Below are 6427 nucleotides of genomic sequence, written 5' to 3' on the forward strand. Positions count from 1 at the left end.
TCAGATATATTGGCCTGAAGTTTTCTTTTTTTGTGACATCTTTGTCTGGTTTTGGTGTGAGGGTGATGGTGGCCTCATAAAATGAGTTTGGGAGTGTTCCTCCCTTTGCTGTATTTTGGAAGACTTTGAGAAGGATAGGTGTTAGCTCTTCTCTAAATGTTTGATAGAATTCACCTGTGAAGCCATCTGGTCCTGGGCTTTTGTTCATTGGAAGATTTTTTAATCACAGTTTCACTTTCAGTGCTTGTGATTGGTCTGTTTATATTTTCTGTTTCGTCCTGGTTCAGTCTCAGAAGGTTGTGCTTTTCTAAGAATTTGTCCATTTCTTCCAGGTTGTCCATTTTATTGGCATATACTTGCTTGTAGTAATCTCTCATGATCCTTTGTATTTCTGCAGGGTTGGTTGTTACTTCTCCTTTTTCATTTCTAATTCTGTTGATTTGGGTCTTTTCCCTTTTTTTCTTGATGAGTCTGGCTAATGGTTTATCAATTTTGTTTATCTTCTCAAAGAACCAGCTTTTAGTTTTATTGATCATTGCTATTGTTTCCTTCATTTCTTTTTCATTTTTTTCTGGTCTGATCTTTATGATTTCTTTCCTTCTGCTAACTGGCTTTTTTTGTTGTTCTTCTTCTTCTTTCTCTAATTGCTTTAGGTGTAAGGTTACGTTGTTTATTTGAGATTTTTCTTGTTTCTTGAGGTAGGACTGTATTGTTATAAATTTCCCTCTTAAAACTGCTTTTGCTGCATCCCATAGGTTTTGAGTCGTCGTGTTTTCATTGTCATTTGTTTCTAGGGATTTTTTGATTTCCTCTTTGATTTCTTCAATGATCTCTTGGTTATTTACTAGTGTAATGTTTAGCCTCCATGTGTTTGTATTTTTTACAGTTTTCTTCCTGTAATTGATATCTAGTCTCATAGTGTTGTGGTCGGAAAACATACTTGATACAATTTCAATTTTCTTAAATTTACCAAGGCTGGATTTGTGACCCAAGATATGATCTATCCTGGAGAATGTTCCATGAGCACTTGAGAAGAAAGTGTATTCTGTTGTTTTTGGATGGAATATCCTATAAATATCAATTAAGTCCATCTTGTCTAATGTGTCATTTAAAGCTTGTGTCTCCTTATTTATTTTCATTTTGGATGATCTGTCCATTGGTGTAAGTGGGGTTTTAATGTCCCCTACTATTACTGTGTTACTGTCGATTTCCCCTTTTATGGTCATTAGAATTTGCCTCATGTATTGAGGTGCTCCTATGTTGGGTGCATAAATATTTACAATTGTTATATCCTCTTCTTGGATTGATCCCTTGATCATTATGTAGTGTCCTTCTTTGCCTCCTGTAACAGTCTTTAAAGTCTATTTTGCCTTATATGAGAATTGCTACTCCCGCTTTCTTTTGATTTCCATTTGCATGGAATATCTTTTTCCATCCCCTCACTTTCAGTCTGTATGTGTCCCTCGGTCTGAAGAGGGGCTCTTGTAGACAGCATATATACAGGTCTTGTTTTTGTATCCATTCAGCCACTCTATGTCTTTTTTTTTTTTTCTTTCAGTACGCAGGTCTCTCACTGTTGTGGCCTCTCCCGTTGCAGAGCACAGGCTCCGGATGCGCAGGCTCAGTGGCCATGGCTCACGGGCCCAGCTGCTCCGTGGCATGTGGGATCTTCCCGGACCAGGTCACGAAACCGTGTCCCCTGCATTGGCAGGCGGACTCTCAACCACTGCACCAACAGGGAAGCCCCTAGTCTATGTCTTTTGGTTGGAGCATTTAATCCATTTACATTTAAGGTAATTATTGACATGTATGTTCCTGTTACTATTTTCTTAATTGTTTTGGGTTTGTTATTGTAGGTCTTTTCCTTCTCTTGTGTTTCTTGCCTAGAGAAGTTCCTTTAGCATTTGTTGTAAAGCTGGTTTGGTGGTGCTGAATTCTCTTAACTTTTGCTTGCCTGTAAATATTTTCAGTTCTCCATAGAATCTGAATGAGATCCTTTCTGGGTAAAGTAATCTTGGCTGTAGGTTTTTCCTTTTCATCACTTTAAATATATCCTGCCACTCCCTTCTGGCTTGCAGAGTTTCTGCTGAAAGATCAGCTGTTAACCTTATGGGGATTCCCTTGTATGTTATTTGTGGCTTTTCCCTTGCTGCTTTTAATATTTTTTCTTTGTATTTAATTTTTGATAGCTTGATTAATATGTGTCTCAGCATGTTTCTCTTTGGGTTTATCCTGTGTGGTACTCTCTGTGCTTCCTGGACTTTACTGACTATTTCCTTTCCCATGTTAGGGAAGTTTTCTACTATAATCTCTTCAAATATTTTCTCAGATCCTTTCTTTTTCTCTTCTTCTTCTGGGACCCCTATAATTTGAATGTTGGTGTGTTTAATGTTGTCCCAGAGGTCTCTGAGATTGTCCTCAATTCTTTTCATTCTTTTTTCTTTATTCTGCTCCCTGGCAGTTATTTCCACCATTTTATCTTCCAGCTCATTTATCCATTCTTCTGCCTCAGTTATCTGCTATTGATTCCTTCTAGGGTAGTTTTAAGTTCAGTAATTGTGTTGTTCATCACTGTTTGTTTGCTCTTTAGTTCTTCTAGATCCTTGTTAAATGTTTCTTGTATTTTCTCCATTCTGTTTCTGAGATTTTTGGATCATCTTTACTATCATTACTCTGAATTCTTTTTCAGGTATGTTGCCTATTTCATTTTCATTTATTTGGTCTTGTCAGTTTTTACCTTGCTCCTTTGTCTGTAACATATTTTTTGGTTGCTTTTTTTTTTTTTTGATGGGTGGTGACGTATTCTTGTCTTACTAGTTGTTTGGCCTGAGACAGCCAGCACTGGAGTCTGCAGGCAGTTGGATAGAGCCGGGTCTTGGTGCTGAGATGAGGACCTCTGGTAGGCCTCACTCCAATTAATATTCCCTGGGGTCTGAGGTTCTCTGTCAGTCCAGTAGTTTGGACTCAGAGCTCCCACCACAGGAGCTCTGGCCTGGGAACAAAGATCCCGCAAGCTGCGTAGCATAGTAAAAAAAAAAAAAGAAAAAAGAAAAAAAAAAGAGCAGTACAATATCAAAGAATAAAAAACAAAATAAAATTAGAAAGATAAAAAATATATTAGGAAAAATAAAACTATAATTGAAGCAACTGCAGCAAGGTAAAAGAAAACCAAAACAGAAAAAAGAAAAAAAATGGGGTGGGGAGGAGAAGCAAAAGGGGAGAACAATAACAAGGTATAAAGAATAGAATAAAATTAGAAAAATAAAACATTTATTAGGAAAAATAAAAATATAAATGAATCAACATCAATGAATCAACAAGGTAAAACAGAACCCCAATCTAAAAGAGGAAAATAGAAAAAAAAAAAAAAAGCCTTGGCTACAGGGGGTGGAGTTTAGGTGGGGGTGGAACTTAGGCAGGGCTGGGGTTTAGGATGGGGCGTGGCCTAGGCAGGTGGGCGGGTGATGTTTGAGCATGGGTGTGGGGCCTAGGCGGGGCAACGTTCAAACTTGGGGTAGGGCCTCTTCTTCGGACCAGCAAGAAAGCGGAGATGCAGCTCGCGTAAAGGAGGGCCTGTGGAGTGTGGAGCTCTGGAGTTTGGCGGTAGGGCCCTGAGTGAGGGTGTGTGGGTGGGGCTTAAGCCCAGCGCGTTGGAGGGGGTTTCCACGTGTAGAGGTGGGGCTCTGGCTGGGGGTGCAGGGGCGGGGCTTGGGCTTTGCTCGGCAGGAGGGAGGCTCCGAGGGCAGAGGGTCAGGCCCGGGAGCCCAACAGGTGTCCCGGTGCCTAAGCTGGCCCCGTCCCCTTCCGTTCCTCCACGCCCCTCGCCCACCGTCTCCCCCAGGTTCTCCCCCAGCACCGCTGGACTGCTAACCGTGGGTGGGTCCTGCTGTGTGTAGGAACTCCTCCCCTCCCCTAGCCGCCCCTCAGGGGTGCGGGTCCCAGAGGTCTGGCCTTTACTTTCCCTCCCTCCCACTCCCTCAGGGCCCACGTGGCTGGAGGAGGCCTCAGTGGCCTCGGCGGGCAGAGGGTCAGGCCTGGGGTCTCAGCAGGCTCCCGGGGGCCCAAGTGGTCAGGGGAGCCCTGGCCGTGCTCCCTTTTGATCCTCTGCCCTCCCAGTGGTCCCCCGATTCCCCCTTCGGGCGTAAGATCCCTTCCCCTCCCTCAGCCGCCCCTCAGGGGCGCCAATCCTGTCCGGCCTCCACTTCTCCTCCTCCTCACTCCCCACCATGCCCCATGTCCTACGCGGTTGCTGGGGGTTCCTCCCGTCTCCTTAGGTGTCCATGGTCCCACACCAGTGCCTGGTAGGTGCCCCAGTTGTGAGGAGACGCGAATTCCACGTCCTAGTACACCATCTTGACTCCGCCCGGGTGAAGGCTTTGAGAGAAGAAAAGAGACCAACAGAAAGATGTCAGCTGCCTGACACTGCCAGTCCATGACTTGCCCGGCCCTGACCACTGAAAGCCAAGCCCCCCAGCCTGCAGGGAGGGGTCTGATTATTCCCATTGTACACATCCCATCTCTCCCCCAAACCTCTCTCACACTTGGTGATGCTTCTGCGCAATCCTAGATGTCTACACTTTCTCCCCCGTGGTGGCCAGGTGACCCAGGGAGAGGGTTCCATGACAGAGCAGAAAGAACAGAGGCCCAGAAGGAATGTGGTGAGGGCTGGGAGTGATGGCGGTCCAACTTTTCTGACTTGCTTTCCCCAAACTTGAGAGCGTGCTGTGCTCTGGCCCCTTGCGCCCATGGGTTGGAACATGAGCAACGAGATGCCACATCACTCAGGATGAGAGCATTATCCTGTGGGGCTTCTGCAGCTGAAGCTGGGCTTCTCATTAGGCCCACGTACCAGTGGGAGGTATGCTCCAGCAGGTGACACACTGATGATGCCTCAGTGTCCTCATCTGTAAAATGGGGCAGACAGTAGGACTTAGCATGTAGAGTTGATGCATGCTCTAAATGAAGAGGTGTACTCACAAAACTTAGCCCAGAAACTGGCATTTACTAAGTAGTCAATAAGTGACGGCCGTTATCCACTTGATAGGAGAGAGACAAAGAGCTCCATCAGTCTCCCCATCTTTGACCAGTCTGCCCAGTGCCTGCACCAACCACCCAGCAGTGCTGCGGACCAGGACTGGCAACTGGAGAAGCTGTGTGTGAAGCTGGACTCTTTTCTGATCCCTTTGGTTCATAGTCCAGGCATCTGCAAAAAGAAAAAAAAAAGAAAAGGTTTGCTTTACAGGACAGCTCTGCCCTTTTTGGCCCCTTCCTTTGCCCCAAGGAAATTTCTGATCTTTGAAAGCCAGGTTTTGTGCCATTCTCCAATTTATTTCCTTAGTGTTTCGTCCAGTTCTGGAGAGCAGGCTCCCCAAAGAGCTCAAGATTTCCATTTTTTTTATTGCTTTGCCTCTTCCTTCTCTGTTTTCCATATCCTGCTCCTCTTTTTGTGTCTAGCTAAAGACTTGAGTCTTATTAACGTTGCTGGCCCTTCACCTCCTCCACAGAGCACTTGGATGTCAGAACATCAAAACCTGGGTGTCACTCAAACCTTCCCCCTGCATCAGGCATCATTCAGATAAGCTCAGAGCAGAGTCAAAAGCAGCAGGAGCTGAGCAGTAATCAGGAGAGTGCACAGGCGGTGGGAGGCAAGGTGAGAACTGAAGCTGAATCCAGCCTCTGCACCCTGACACCGAATTTGAATCTCAGAGACAGAGTTTTGGATGAAGTAGAAAAGAATAGCCCTATTGTTTTGCCAGGCGAAGGGGGACGCAGTGGGCTCATGCCCTCAAAACTATGTGTCCTGGGACTTCCTTGGTGGCACAGTGGTTAAGAATCCACCTGCCAATGCAGGGAACTCGGGTTCGAGCCCTGGTCTGGGAAGATCCCACATTAAGTCCGTGCACCACAACTACTGAGCCTGTGCTCTAGACCTCACGAGCCACAACTACTGAAACCCGCACGACTAGAGCCCGGGCTCCGCAACAAAGAGGAGCCACCACAATGAGAAGCCTGCACACCGCAACAAAGAGTAGCCCTCGCTTGCTACAACTAGAGAAAGCCCGCATGCAGCAATTAATACCCAACACAGCCAAGATAAATAAATAAAATAAATTTATAAAAATAAATAAATAAAAATTGAAAAAAAAACTATGTGTCCTGACCTGGAGCTGGTAGTGAGGAGTTTTGTTATGGTTCAAAGAGGGTGTGGTCAGCTCGTGGACATTCTTCTGATTGGTTGGTGGTGAGATCATTGGGAGTCGGCATCATCAACCTTCTGGTTCCAACAGGTCTTGTGGGCAGCAGACAGTTACCTTCTCCCAACTGGTGGAGGTTTCAGTATCTGCAAAACAGCTCAGAGATATTGTTGTGTGTATCCCATGAGGCAGAACCAGGACCCTGCCCCAAGGCTGCACTATTGTTTCTTGGC

The sequence above is a fragment of the Mesoplodon bidens genome (assembly GCF_964165515.1).
Source record: "Mesoplodon bidens genome assembly, chromosome: 8".
In the NCBI taxonomy this organism is placed as follows: domain Eukaryota; kingdom Metazoa; phylum Chordata; class Mammalia; order Artiodactyla; family Ziphiidae; genus Mesoplodon; species Mesoplodon bidens.